Source organism: Magnolia sinica, chromosome 17, assembly GCF_029962835.1.
Source record: "Magnolia sinica isolate HGM2019 chromosome 17, MsV1, whole genome shotgun sequence".
Classification (NCBI taxonomy): domain Eukaryota; kingdom Viridiplantae; phylum Streptophyta; class Magnoliopsida; order Magnoliales; family Magnoliaceae; genus Magnolia; species Magnolia sinica.
In genome coordinates this window covers 49,077,255-49,092,494 of record NC_080589.1, presented here as the reverse complement: position 1 = coordinate 49,092,494, position 15,240 = coordinate 49,077,255, and the positions used below count along the sequence as shown (strand labels likewise).

General features: G+C 40.1%; 1 pseudogene; it reads right to left on the bottom strand.

The window, feature by feature from the left end:
* Positions 1 to 11,168: 11,168 nt before the first annotated feature.
* On the bottom strand, positions 11,169 to 14,282 carry LOC131230497 (4-hydroxy-3-methylbut-2-en-1-yl diphosphate synthase (ferredoxin), chloroplastic-like; annotated as a pseudogene).
* Positions 14,283 to 15,240: the final 958 nt, after the last annotated feature.

Genomic DNA, 15,240 nt, shown 5'->3' with positions numbered 1-15,240 from the left:
ATTTTTTTTACTTTTACCCTAACATTTCTTACCCTCTGTTTTCTTACCCGACCCTCCATTTCCCCTCTTTTCTTACCCTAACCCTACCCAAACGACGGACGAGCACTGCCCGACGTTCTGCTACCTGCCCGACGGCGACGAACGATCTTCTTCATCTCCAGTCTCCTCTTCTTGTTCAACAGTCAACACCCGTTTGGCCGTCCTGCTGCCTGCCCGTCGCCCGACGCCAGCCTCCTGTCTCCTCTCCTTCTTCGTGATTGAATCCGATTTTGGTGAGGATTCTATTTTGAATCTTTGATAGTTTCTTCTTAGTTCTTATAAATGCTCTTCTTATTTCTTCTTATTGTAATGAATCCCTGACTGTGGAATGAATCTGATGCATGTGATCTGACTGAGTTGAGTCGATCAGCATAGTCTTTGATCCATAACAATCACGTTGTAGTCAGAATTTCGATTCACAGATTTCTATCAACATTTTTTTTTGGGTGGAACAATGGGCTGGCCTGATTTTGCTCCCTATAAAAATGGATCCTGCATGATTGCATGTATGCAGAACTCTGCTTCTTTTTTTTGGGTGCCTGGATTGCATTTTGTTTGTAATCTATGGCTTTACATCATTCCTCATCACCATCATTGTTTCTGATTTTTCTTTCCTGCCAACTGCTTGATCAATTAACAGTTTGTTAGGTTTTTTGCATAATAAATTACTTGGTATTTGATATATTAGTCGGTATCTATCATACATGAAACAGTTATTCAACTTGGATAGCCTTGTTTATCACATGGGTCCTTTAGTTATAAGGAATTAGAGGGTCCATAAATGTGAAGTTTGCTAAGGCTTTCAGTTTTGTATGTGAACAGTGACCTGTACTTTTTATCTAGTGGCAACCCTCCTTGGATTGGGGTACCCCAATACCCTCTCAGATGGCAAGATCTTTTCTCCTTGATCTTTGACATCTTTTTTCTACTGTGGAACATAGTTCTCTTAATGATTTTGCAGCCCATCATTAGAGGAAGAGGATGTTCCAATCTTGGAGATCTTTGGGCATCTCTTGTCCACGGCATTGCCCATCAGATCAATGGCATGGATATAAAACCATCAGCTCCACATGTATTGAATTGGGACCCTCAGCAAACTGAACCTCTACTAAGGCTTTAAACCCAATAGATTCTCTTTGTATCACAGCATAAAGCAACATCCAGTACAAATGAGTAAAACTTTGTTGACTCAACATTTATAATCTTTGTGAGGAATTATATGTTCTTCACCAGGACATGTATTGTATCATTGGATCCATAGTCTGTACGCATCCCAGGGTTTGGTGATCCTATCCATTTGCTCCGATCGGCCCTCAGCACCAACGGTTTTGAGGGCAACTTTCCATAAACAGGAAATTGAGCACCATCCTATAGCTTCCTATCAAATGGATGCTTACAGATGAAGAAATTGTTCAATAGTCTAAATTTAACGAATGAAATAAGATGGCTATGATCATTAATTAGTTCCGGTATCTGGCTATGCCTCACTATTTCAGTTTGGCATCGACATCCTCAAAACAGTACCTATTGAACTGTCCGTGACCCGCTCTACATCAAATTGCAATTCACTACGATAGTGCAACCAAACACAGGTTAAAGGTATTTCTCTTTCATCATGTATCCTGTTTGATCCTTCATCTATTTGTTAATAACAATGGAATTTGAAAGGGCAAGGGACTGAATGCTTTTAGAAAAATTTGTGGCCTTTTTTTTACAAAAAATGTTTTACTTCAATTTATTTTCTTTTTATTTATTTATTGTCTTTCTGATATTTTTCTGGTGGGTTATTAGATGAAGATTTCAAAATACTATCGCTATTTTGTGCAAGAAGCAACATTCGATCTCTCGTAGATTTTGGGTTTGTTAAGTTCTGCAAGAAGTTCATATTGTGGCCATCGATTGATTTGATTGACTATGGAAATGGTTATGAATAAGAGAAATTTTATCTCGTGGTGCCATCTTCACTACACACGTCTGGACATGTGATGATCAAGATATTTCACATGGTGGTCGCCACTTTGGATTCCCAAAAATCGAAGATTAGATGATTGCAACTGTTTCAATTTTCTGCTATATATGGGCAATTGCCAATTTTCATTTGAACTGTTGTTTTTCTAGCCACCTATCAATTGCTAGGATGTCTGATTGTTGTGATTTTGGAAAAATGGATGGACAGCAGTGACAAACCCATACATCATGGTGGCCTCTCATCTCTTTTCTCATGGTTGGACACCATAGATCATAAACCCAATTTTCATGGTTGGCCTCTCATAGCGCCTGTCTGTTCTAAGATGCTTTTCAAGGAGTGAAAGTTTCAAAATGCTCTCATTTACTTCTATTTTCTCTAAAAGGTAGTGAACTTGAGAATTGGAAGCCCATGAGCTATGTGCATAACCTCCAATCTGTTTAACATGCAAAAAATACTATGGTGTTTACGCTCCGACCAAATCACCAAATGGGCATTCGCACTAATAAAAAATTTAGGTGATCGAATTGCTAAATGACCTATGCATTAATTTGGATGTTTTCGAATGGTGTATATTAGTATTATTGTTTGGCCCATCTCATCATTTAATATGCTAGATTTTGATGCTTTTAATTATGGTGTGGTGGATCTGTTGGAGGGTTGGATGTTAGACATATATCTCGTGAGCTCCACAATTCTTGATTAACTGCTTTTTAGAGAAAAAAAAAAAACTAAAACAATGGTGTTTAGGTAGTTTCTCTCGCCGAAAAGTAGTACTGTGTAATTTTTGTTTTTGAAGGCTTTATTCAGTAAGATCCAGATTTGTAAAGAATTTTACTCTAAAATTCAAATTCCCCACAAAAATAAAATAACTGAAGATTGTACCTATATAGTTAACATACCTTGTTGATTGTTATGTTAAAGCATTTTGATCACACTTCTTAATCCCAATTATATATAATGCCGATAGTATTGGACATTTGGATCAACAATTGCTGGTTGAATAATGATATGCAGCTCACGTGATATACTTCTCTGTGAATAATGCATCAAACTGTGATTTAAATTCTTTCTGAAAGATAATTTCAATGAAGTGGTATTCTATAACTGATCGGTTCTATTTTTCTTCTTCTCCTTTTTTGCCAGTCATCTCCGGGTGTAAAGAATTTCCTGGGAACAGTGTTACATCTCTCATTAGAGCAACTGCAGGTCAGTGCTTGGTTAATCTTACCAAACATTAGATAGATGTGCCTATATGTTTTTCTTTGGGTTCCTTTTTTGAATTTCTTTTCACTAACTGTTTCTGTATACCTTTGCAGATTATCCAAGGAGAAGAAGAAGAAGAAGAAGAAAAGAAGAGTTGCAATGGCCCTCTCTCTTCCTCAGATTCAACAAGAAGAAGCGATGCCATATCAAGGTACAAAATCTCTCTCTCTCTCTCTCTCTCTCTCTCTCTCTCTCTCTCTCTCTCTCTCCCTCTCCCTCTCCTCTTTTTTTTTTCTTAGATCGAATCCGAACCTGGGCCAATTCCATTCGACTCGGTTTTCCTGACCGAGTCGGACTCGGATCGGTCCAGGGCCACATGGGTTAGGATCGGATTGGATCAGAGGACCAGGACTTGGTCCCGGTTCTGACCGAGTTCGGGTTAGGCCATGCAGAACTCGGATCTGGTCGAGTTGGGCCCAATCCGATTCAACTCAGTCCGATGCCCAACTCTAAGAACGGTGCAGATTGCAAGGCAAACGTGCGGATTGGCAACTCCCTTGCCACTAGCTAGTGGTCGGTGCTATGTGGGACCCGCTGTGATGTATGTGTTTCATCCATTCGGTTCATATATTTTTCTAAATAATTTTATGGTATGAGCCCAAAAATATGATATATCCCAATCTCAAGTGGACCACATTACATAAAACAATGTTGATTGAATGTTGACCATTAAAAACTTTTTTGGGGCATAAAAGTTTTGTATCAAGTTGATATTCCTTTTCTCCCTTCATTTAGGTATGTATAACCTAATCAACAGATTGAATGTCAAATAAATAGTTCAGTGGGCCTTATGAGAAATTTAACGGTGGATATCCAATCACTATTGTTTTCCTATAGTGTGGTTCACCTGATATTTATATCCCTCTTGTTTTTGGGATAAATCCCTAAAATGATATGTAAAAATGGATGGACGGCATGGATAAAAGACACTTCATAGTGGGGCCTGCAGAGCACCGACCACTAGCCACCGCTGGGGTATAGCCAATCCGTTTCCGGATTTCAGGTGCATTGGCTAGTCTACCACGCACAACTGATTGTGTGTTGCCGTCACTAAGCTCCGTGGGTTCCATCACAAGGTATGCGTTATATCCTAACCGTCCTACCATTTGGTGAGCTAGTGGCAAGTCTTAGAGCCAAAATATTAAGACATACAAATATCAAGTGGACCACACTGCAAAAAGCAGTGGGGTATTGAACATCTACCATTGAAACCCTTTTAGGGGGGTCACATAAGTTTTGGATCAACATGATATTTATTTTTCCTCTTCATCCATGTCTATTTGACTTTATGGACAGGTTGGATGGAAAATAAATGGTATGGTGGGCCTTACAAATGTTTTAACGGTGAGAATCAGTCCTACTACTATGTGGTGTAGTCTACTTAAAATTTGGATATAAATCATTTTTGGGATTGTCGTCTATACTGTGTTCTCCAAAAATGGATGAACGCTGTGGATATATTAAAGATATCATTTTGGGGACCATGTAACTTTGATCTCATTTAAATGTTCGTAGATCCCATTTAAATGTTCATGCAACGGCAACGTTCTTTTTTCTTTCTTTTCTTTTCTTTTTTTTTTTTTTTTGGGGGGGGGGGGGGTTAGCTTGTTAGTACACACCCATGTCAATACAGACACTCCATGTTAGCCACCCCCACTACTGATCGGTACCAAGACCTCAAGTGTTGAAACGAGGTATCGGTAGTGTGGTACACCAGCCAATCGGCTTCCTTGTTACCTGACGCTGGCTACTAGCCAAGTGGCTAGTGGTTGGTGCTCTATGGCCTGACCATGATGTATGTTTTTTATCCACACTGTCCATTTATTTTTCAAGATCATTTTAAGGCTTAATTCAAAAAATGATCCAGATCTAAATTTCAGGTGGACCACGTCAAAGGATAACAATAGTGACTAAATGTCAACCATTAAAAAAGTATTATTTTTACCGACGATTCATTGTGATTTGCTAATGGCTTTGGTCATTTTTTTTTGTAGTGAATCTTTCCAAAATTTAATCAACAAAAGATAAGGGAAAGTGAGATTTCCTTATGACAATATTCAGCTTCCTATAGTCAATACACATTCTCCAACCAGTGATAACTCTAGTTAGCATAAGTTCATTGTTAGCATTGGCTACGATGGTAATTCCAAACTTCTTGGGTACCACCTGAGTTGGAATTACCTATTGACTATCAGATATAGGATATATGATACCCACATCCAATAGTTTCAACACCTCGATCTTAATCACATCCCTCATATTTGGATTTAATTGGCGTTATGGTTGCCTTGATATTTTGGTGTGCTCCTCTAGGTGTATTTGATTAGTGCAAATTAGGGGGTCAATTCCTTTGAGGTCCACAATAATCCATCCTATGGCACTCTTGTACCTTTTAAAAGAGCAACCAACTTTCTCTCTTGCTCATTATCAAAGTGGGAAGAAATCACCATTGGATCATGTCTTCTTGACCTAAATAAACATACTTATACTCAGATAGTAATGATTTTAGGTCAAGCTTCCGTGGCTTGATGCTAGATGGTAGAGGCTTTGAATCTATAAGTGGCATTTTTTCAAAACTTGGCCTCCATCGGTTAGTTTTAAGAACCGGCTCAGAATTTAATAAAATGCTTATTATATCTAAAATCGTGTGATCATTAGAATCCATAAAGTGAGCAATACATGGGTCGAAGATTATAGTTAATATGAGGTCTCCTCCACAAGTGTGTCAATCATGTTTACCTCATGGACCTCATCCACATCCTCAGGTTGTTTGCAAAGAGTGAACAACTTCATCACTTTATTCTACCAATTGATGATTGCATTTAAAGTGGCCAGGAATGGGCATCCTATGATGACCGAAATCTAACTACTAGCATTTATAAATGGTTGTGTCGAAGAAGATAAAGTCTGCTAGATAGTAGAACTTATCAACCTGGACTAACACATTTCAACTACCCTCCTCGGTATATGAATAGATCAGTCAGTAAGTTACAGGGTCGTATTAGTGGGTTTTAATTCACCAAGCCCCAATTGTTCATACTATGAGTAGGGTATGAGGTTAACACTTGCTGTAAAACCCCATCCATTCTGTACCACTTTCTATGCCTATGTGCACGATGATCGACGCCCTTAGCCAAGCCTAGACTAACCATGCATAGTGCACACCTGATTGACCAGAACCCCAAGGCTTTGAAACCGATTTCATATCGATCGCCCTATCGCCGCAATCGCGTAGGTACCACCTGTACATCTGTACGATGCTCCGTTAGTGAGATACGCCGAGAAGAATCGTTGGTGTATCATGTGTGCATGTCGGCATATACTCCATGTCACACATGTGCATAACACATGCCACACATATATGGGTGAGAGAATCTCTACCCATATGTGTGATGTCACCCTCTCATGCCATCCACCTCTCATGTGCTCCCCAAAGTCATTTTCTCTCCATACCATACCCTATGCATGACATCATCATACCATGTCATCCCATGCCCCTTTAATCCATCATTAATTCTTAATCATGCATAAATTCTCATAATCCTAGCCTAAGCTAACATTAATTACATTAGCCTAACCTAACCAATTTTTTATCTATTTCTCTACAAATACTCCTCTATCCCTTAGCATTTTCACCATTTCCTACAATAGAGAGAGAGGAGTGATCTTGGTGGGCCATCAACTCCATCAGTCCCATCCCTTCCATCCATCTAATCTATCAAGGTGAGTACACCCCCTCCACTCTTATGGTTTGTTTTCTTTCTTGATTATTCAGATGATTAATTGTGGTGATGATGGGATGATAATGATAATGATGATGTAGGACCCATTGATGGTAGGGCCAGTTGTGATATATGGTTATACATATATAGATGATGGGATGAAACAAATATTAGCTTGATCTAAAGCTTGTGTGGGACCCACTAGTCGTGGGCCCACCGTGATGTAAACTAACCATCATACATGAGTATATGGTCACAAGGATGTGGATGAAGAGAAAACATAAATATCAGCTTGGTCAGCAAAGCATGGCCCCACTATGATCTTTATAGTCATCGAACCGTCCAAGCACGGCCCATTGGGCTGACCAAACTCACACACACCCATGCACACACGTGCGCACTTCAAAATAAAAATAAAAAATAAAAAAAATAAAAGAGAGAGAGAAAGAGGAGAGTGGACGCTGTTGTTGCCAGCGTCCCTGTTGCTTGTTATAAGGGGGAGAGTGTGGGACCCACAATAGGCCCCACCATGATGTATGTATCTGATCCACACCGTCCATTCAATTTTTCAGATTATTTTAGGCGTTGAGCCGAAAAATGAAGCCAATCCAAGTCTCTGGTAGGCCACACAATTAAAAAGATCATATTAATGGTAATAAACTGTTAGGGCCTGCTGTGATGTTTTTGCGCGTAAAAAAATGCAAAATATTGAGCTTGCTAGGTCTGTCACGAGTCATGGAATCTAACAAATGGACTGGATCGTTATCATATGGGCCCCACCTATGAAAAACTACAAGAAAATAAATAAATAAGCAAAAGGATGTTGTACGCTGTTGCTACCGGCATCAGACTTGCTGATTGAAAACATAGACAGGGATGATGGGTCCCACCACAGGCCCCGTTGTGATGTATGTCAAATATCTACACCGTGCATTTGATGGGTCCCCTTTAGAAATTGGGATACCCCAAAAATCAGCCGTACACGGAACTCAGGTGGCCTACACCATCTAAAATCATGTGAAGAGTAGGTAAATCATATAAAAGTGCTTGCTGGGGTCCACCTGAAATGTGGATGCACCTGAAACTTGGACTGACCCCTCAACCAAGTGGGACACATGCAATGGATGGACTGGATCTCTCAAGTGGCCCACCTTGATGAGAAATATACCAAAAAAAAAAAAGGAAAGGGGATGGAGGAGGTGACGCCCTCACTGGACGTTGTGGGTCCAAAGAGGGCAGTCCTTACCCACCTTTGGGGTAAAGTTTTATGGGGCTGATCATGGCCACACCATGATGTATGTGCTAAATCCACACCTTTCATCCATCTTACTAGCCCCATTCATTATATGGTCCCACAAAATCAAGCCAATTAGAAGCTCATGCAGGCCATGCCACTTGGACAATGGAAATTGTATTCAAAACGCTCAGATTTCTCTAGGGCCCACCTTGGTGATGAAAAGTATATCTGAGACATTCATCCACTCCTTCAGACCATTTTAAGAGATGAGTAAAAGAATGAGGCAGATCCACGCCTTAGGTGGACCACACTATAAGAAACAGTGGGAATAAAAATCCCTACCATTAAATCCCTTGAGTTCTACCATGATGTGTAACTGCCACCAAAGTTGGGTCAGTCATTAGACAGCGGAGCTAACTCATTACATGTATTTTATATCCAAGTCGTCCATCATTTAGACCATCCATATTGTGTTGTGGGCCCCACCCGGTGTATGTACCTTATAGCCATGCCATTCATCTAGTGGGTGGTATCAACTATGATGTTGTTTGTTGTACAAAGTGTTTATGGGGTGGACCCCACCATGTCAATGGGACCCACAATTATACAAAATATAATAATAATAATAATAATAAGGAAAGGGAGTTGCATGCTTACCAATGAAAACTTCCCTGGACATAACGTAATGCATGTGGAGCCCACCTAGGTGCATATGTTGTATACCCACACTGCCTATATTTTCCAGTCACTTGAGAAGTGGGCCCACCTCCTGCTTGTTGACACAAGATGAAGTAGAACTTAATTTTAGGTGGTCCACGCTGCAAGCAAAAATAGTGGTAACAACCATTGGAAATTCTTAGGCTCTATTGTGCCCCCTATATGTTGGGACGCTTCCTTGACCATGGACTCCACCTTGTAGTATGATGTAAAGCCATGTCATTCATCGGTTTATCCTTATCATTTTAGGGTATGGTCCCATAGACTAGTCAGATTCAAATCCCATGCCACAGGAGCAATATTGATCACTTGTCCACCGTTAAATATTTCCTAGAGCTGCAGTAATACTTGTGAGAAATCTATCCATCCTTTTAAACCGATCATGGGCCACCTAATATAGATGTTTTACCAGCCATTCATTTATTTTGTTAGATCATTTTAGAGTGTGGGGCTGCCTATATATTTATTGCAATTTAAGTCGTTTCCATGATACCCATTGTAATGGTTATTCATCATTTAGACCATCAGTTGGTAGAAATCATGTGGATCACTACACCATAGGAATTTGGGATTTTGGGTAGCCCAAGTAGTCATGTGGATTTGGTGGAACTTATGTGGGCCACCACACCATGTGAATGCATGATTTTTATAGCCTACCTAGCTATATGAAATTGTGGCAATTGTGGGACTACTTGTCAAGTGGATTTATGATTGTTGTGGCCTTTAACCATATGATCACTAATGGGATGAATGGCAACTAGATTTTGCAAAATGGTGTTGAATATGTAGCTCATAAATCTTATGATCATGAGTGACGTGGATAGCCGTAAATTATGTGGGTATGTGGGGAATGTGTGGCCCAACCATATGATCATGTGGTGCTTAGGTGACTGCTAAACTATGTGAAATTGTGGTACTGGCCGCATGACTATGTGAAAGTTTAGTAAAGTGGTTGCCCCATTATGCGAGCTATGGTATAATTAAAATAATAATAATAATAATAAGTAACCATCTCACCTTAAGTCCCTCATTATGACAAGTAGAGTGACATTTGTGTGGCCACTCAACCATATGGACTTCTGATAATGAAGTGGCCATAAGACTATGTGGGCATATGAGAATTGTGTGATTACTCAGACTCATGGACTATGGTGATGGTATAACCTCTTGGGTATGTGAACTTAGGACGTGTGTCAGATTGATTATGGACCCTACCTTGATGTAAGTATTGCATATTTCACCATTTAGGCTAGCTAATTTTATGGCATGATTCCAAAATGACCTATATCCAATTCCTAAATAAGTCAGATGATATGAAATAGTATTAATTAAACGTATAACTTTTAAACACTTGTGAACCCACTCAATGTACGTATTTTATCCGCATTGTTCAATTGTTTTGCCAACCAAACAGTTTGATGATGGAGCCCGCTGACGTGTGCCTTGTGCATCTGAACTGTTCTTCCTTGTATTACCTTAATGTATGTGAATTACCTATACTATCTTATTGGGACCCACCGTAATGTTTGTGTGTGGACCTATCTACTTGCAGGACTACTTGGAAGTATGACCCACAACGTTGTATGAGACAAACCCACGTCATCCAACCGTGACTAACTCTTATGTGTATATTATATACCCAAGTTGTTCAACTTAGGGCTTACTGTATCTTATGAGGTTTACCTGTGCCTTCCAAACCATTGTAGAACTACTATGATAATTATTTACAAATCCAACCTACTAACAGCCCACTTGAAGGTGAAACCCTCTACATTATATGAGTTTCACCAGCACCATCCATCTGGTGGCTCGTTTACTATATATTATATATATGCCTTTCATCTTATAACCACTTGGTGCATGTACTTTGCATCACCACCACTCATTAACCATAAGGCCTAGGTAGGCTATAACCATGTGGTCCCAATAGAAGAAAATCATGTTGGGCCAAAGCCGCTAATAACCCGACCCAATCCGGCGGATCCAACCCGATCCGGCCCATTCCGAACAGAACTGAAGGCCCAGATCGGGCCTGATCGAGTGTGGATTTCCAGATCCGATCATTTTTCGGGTCGGGTTCAGATAGAGGTCTATCCGGACCGATCTGAGTCATATACCCAAACCGAGTGGAACCGCACTGAATCGAACAGACCTAGACCGAGCAGGTAGTATAAAAAGACCTTTTAATTTTTTACCCTAACCCTTACCCAACCCTATTCGTTTACACCGGTCTCTCCCCTCTTTTCTTACCCTCCCTACCGAACGATGGAACAAGCACTGGCCGATGCCCGATCTTCTTCCTCTCCAGTCTCCTCTTCTTCTTCAGCACCCGTTCTGCTGCCTGCCCGTCGCCCAACGCCAATCTCCTCTTCTTCTTCGTGATTGAATCAGGTTTTTGATAGTTTCTTCTTATTCCTCCTCTGCAAATTAATGTGATTGAGTGGATTTTTGTAGTACTGGATCAAACAACCCTCAAACCCCACCTCTGATTGGACCGATCTAGTTCAATCCACGCCGTCGAATTAGGGTGAATCGTGTTGTGATCTTGTTCAATCGAACTAGTTCGACAGGTGGATCCGTTCGAATTAGGTAATTAGGGTTAGAATCCAATGATAGATCATTGCCATTTTGGAAACGGTGGTGAGTCAATCTCATTGCTTGTGGCCTTCGTTGATAACTATCCAGACCATCCAAATTGTGGGGCCCGTTGCAGATGGATGATATTCTAAAATAACCCCGATCAAATAATGCTAACCATCTAATTGGTGGGTATCAAATGAATGGTTGAAACTTGAATGGTGGGTGGTCCAATTTCGAAGGGGAAAATCTGATGGTTTAGTGTCATTATCTTCTCAGTGCAGTTTTTCATTTATGCTCCATCTACAAATGGGTCACTGAATTTTTGGACGGTCTGGATTTCTGTACAATTATACTGAGCATACAGTTAAAGAGTCCCCATGGAATCATGTGATTTCTTTGATTGTCTGACTGTATTAGATGCATGGCCCACCATGGATTGTGCATCTTGAATGGTAGATGCTCATAAGCAGGAGATCGAAGAGATGAAACAGAAAAAGGAATTAAGAAACGAAGAATTTTGGTTGTGAGATTTTTGTAAGAATCAAAATTCAGCAGAGGTATCTGTAGACAGAAAGACAGGGTGAAATCAAGGTGGTGGGCCTCTCTTTTGAGAGGGTTGGTTGATGAACTTTCCTCTCATTTATTTTTTCTTCTAGTGTAGTTAATGTATGTGTTAAAATGCCGTTGAGGCCTACTCCTACCACAGCATTACTCTGTTTTCTGCTTTTCTTCGGTATGATTTTCTAACAAGGGGCACACCTATGATAGGACTGTGCAACACAAGCTCTGTGGCTCCAGAAGCACTGTTCATGTGACATCTCCTCTCGTCCATCAGATTTTGGGTATGTATTGATGCAGTCATTTCCTATCTGTGCAGAAATGGTCAGGTGTGCTTGTTAAAGTAGCCATGGCAACCGCCTTTAGCATTTCTCAAGTTTTTCTTTGTACTATTTTTTTTTCGTGGTAGAATTTTAATACACTTCCCTATGAGTCCATGCTAAGAATCTACAAGTTTGTTTGGTACAAATTGCTTCACTGTGACCATTCACGGCAGATAGGTGATAACTGGTCCTGTGGTTTGTTGATGCTGGAGTAAACGAGGATGTAAAAAAGTTCCTTCTGTTATGCTTTACTCTCTCGAGAACTGACAGCAGTCAATGATGAATCCTGATAATCCAGTAATGAAGAAGAAACCTTTGATGCCTAGGTATAAATATGCACAGATACAGGGAGCATTGATACAACTCATTTCTGAAAATCTTGGACACATGGGTAAGGACATCCATGTGATACTCTAATACCACGAGAAAATTGTTAGGAGTTAAGAAAGCAACAAAATTAATCTACTAGAAAACTATTAAACCAGATCTTATTGGTGGCTATACAGTATTCTGTGCCAGTATTAGTATCAACATGGATCGGTACACCCAGCACATACAATTATCTGGAGCATCTTGGCAGGAAAGACTGCTTCAGTTATGTGTCAAAGAGCCAACAGACTAATACAAACAAAGCAAGGATATCAAGATACTTTTAAATACCTAATGTAGGACCATTGCTGTATGTTATGGTCATTTACTTTCTGGTTGAAATGTTTGGGATGTATGAAAAGCAAGTGTGCTTTTGCTACACTTGCTCAGACAAGGTTATTGTGGCATTTATTGTGATGTGATAATGGATTGATTGGATTTCTTTGTGAACTTTTTCTCCTTATTTTATCATCTCTTCTGGTCATGTGCAATAGCTATGCTTGGTTTTATTTCATGACATTAGTTTTCTTTGATAGTCTTATCCATTCTTAATCGTGCAGATGGTTGAAAGATCACAAGAAAATAAATGTTTTTGTGGAACCTCGAGTGAGAAGTGAACTGCTAACAGAGAGTTCTTATTTCAATTTTGTAGAAAGTTGGAAAGATGGTGAGCTCTAAGACTTTATTAGGTTTTGCTTTGAATACTATTTTTGTGATACTATCTCTTAAGCAATAGCAATAGCATCTACAAACGTGACACATTGCACAGATAGGAAATGGCTACATCAATACATACCCAAAATCTGCATCTGCCATCTCTCCTGGCCCATTTACAATGCAACCCATGATTGCAATCTGCCATAAAAAGACAACAAATTGTTTAGGCTTTTGTTCAAAGGAAACCATGTTGTCAATCAATGTTCTTCTATTGGAGTGCAGGAAGGCTCCAGGGATTACCGAAACACCAGGCAAGTGAGCCGTCTTCTCTCTTATCTCGGCACTTATCTCTTGGAGGTCGAACAGAGTCCGTCCACAGGATGGGCACGAGACATACTCCTACAAGAAGATTCAAAAAAGTGTGCATTTTTCTACTATCAGTGAGACTGAGAGATGCATCAAGGTCAACAGCTGTTGACTGGAGTGTTGACTGTTGAGTACAAACACATACCGTTTTTGTGTTTCTCATTCTGCAGCCTTGGAGTAAATTGAAGGATGTTTCTTAGAAAATCGAAATCCTGGCCAAGGGCTTCCAAGAATACTCCATCACCAAGGCCATCAACCAAAAGAGCTCCGGCATTGCTACCAGCACCGATGACGAGGTCATCTCTGCAAATAGGCAGGACTTGCAGTGAATAGAAAATAATATTGCTCATGGAATACCCAAGGCAGCATTTGGAAGTTCCCTTAATCGGTTTTTGGTGTGACTTCATTTTGAACTGAACAAGCATGTGGGCAGCATGGAAAACAAGCCCAAATGGACAAATTGGAATGAGAATAATATTGTTTTTGCGGGTGGGAGGGGTGGCAATGGGCCAATTTAGACCGGGCCTGGTCTGACACCTAAGGTTCAAGGCCTGAGCCGAGCTCGAGTCTCTGGCATGGTTGGTCCCAGGCTTGATCCATTGCAGCCCTAAAATTGATAAAATTCCTGTCTCACTTGAATGTTCCTAATCTATTCATTGATCAAGTGACCACATATACACAAAGATATAAACATTTTAGAAGAATGAAACCCAACAGAGATGTGGAGCCATGTTTGGTTTATCCAGGCCATGTTTGGTTTTCTGATCTTTCTTTCTTTCTTTCCTTCCATTTTTCCCTTGCAATCTGATTTTTCTTTCATTCTTTTTTCTTTTTGCTTTTTGTTTGTTAGATGGACCCGAAGTTCTTGAGGAATTAGAATGAATTTTAAACAATAGGATTGTTTTTTTTTATATTAGGTGCAAACAACCATTAAGATGTGGCGCATGGAATAGTTCAATTAAGCGTGCAGTGCACACGTTTGCTTATAGTATGAGTAGTTAGAAAAGTTGTGGAGCACAACCGATCCGAACGTGGCCAAATCCGATCCGACTCAGTTTTCCTGACTGAGTCGGACTCGAATCGGTTAAGGCCAGCAAGAGTTAGGATCGGATCGAGTCAGATGACCCTGACTCGGTCCCGGATCAGACCGAGTTCGAGTCAGGCCATGCAAAACTCGAACCGAGTCGAATTGGACCCAATCCGAGTCGACTCGGTCCGATGCCCAGCTCTAAATATTAGTAATGTTAGTGATTATGGTTAATAGAAGTATGTGATTTAATATCTTGATTAATGTTGTTCCACTTCCTAGCATACTAAATTCATCTACTTAACCATGTTGATATTGATCATACTCATGCACCATGGAATGATGGTATATGCAAGTGTACTTCAATACAGTTGTTCATGTGTAAGATATGTCCTCTTTAGTTTAGTCACATG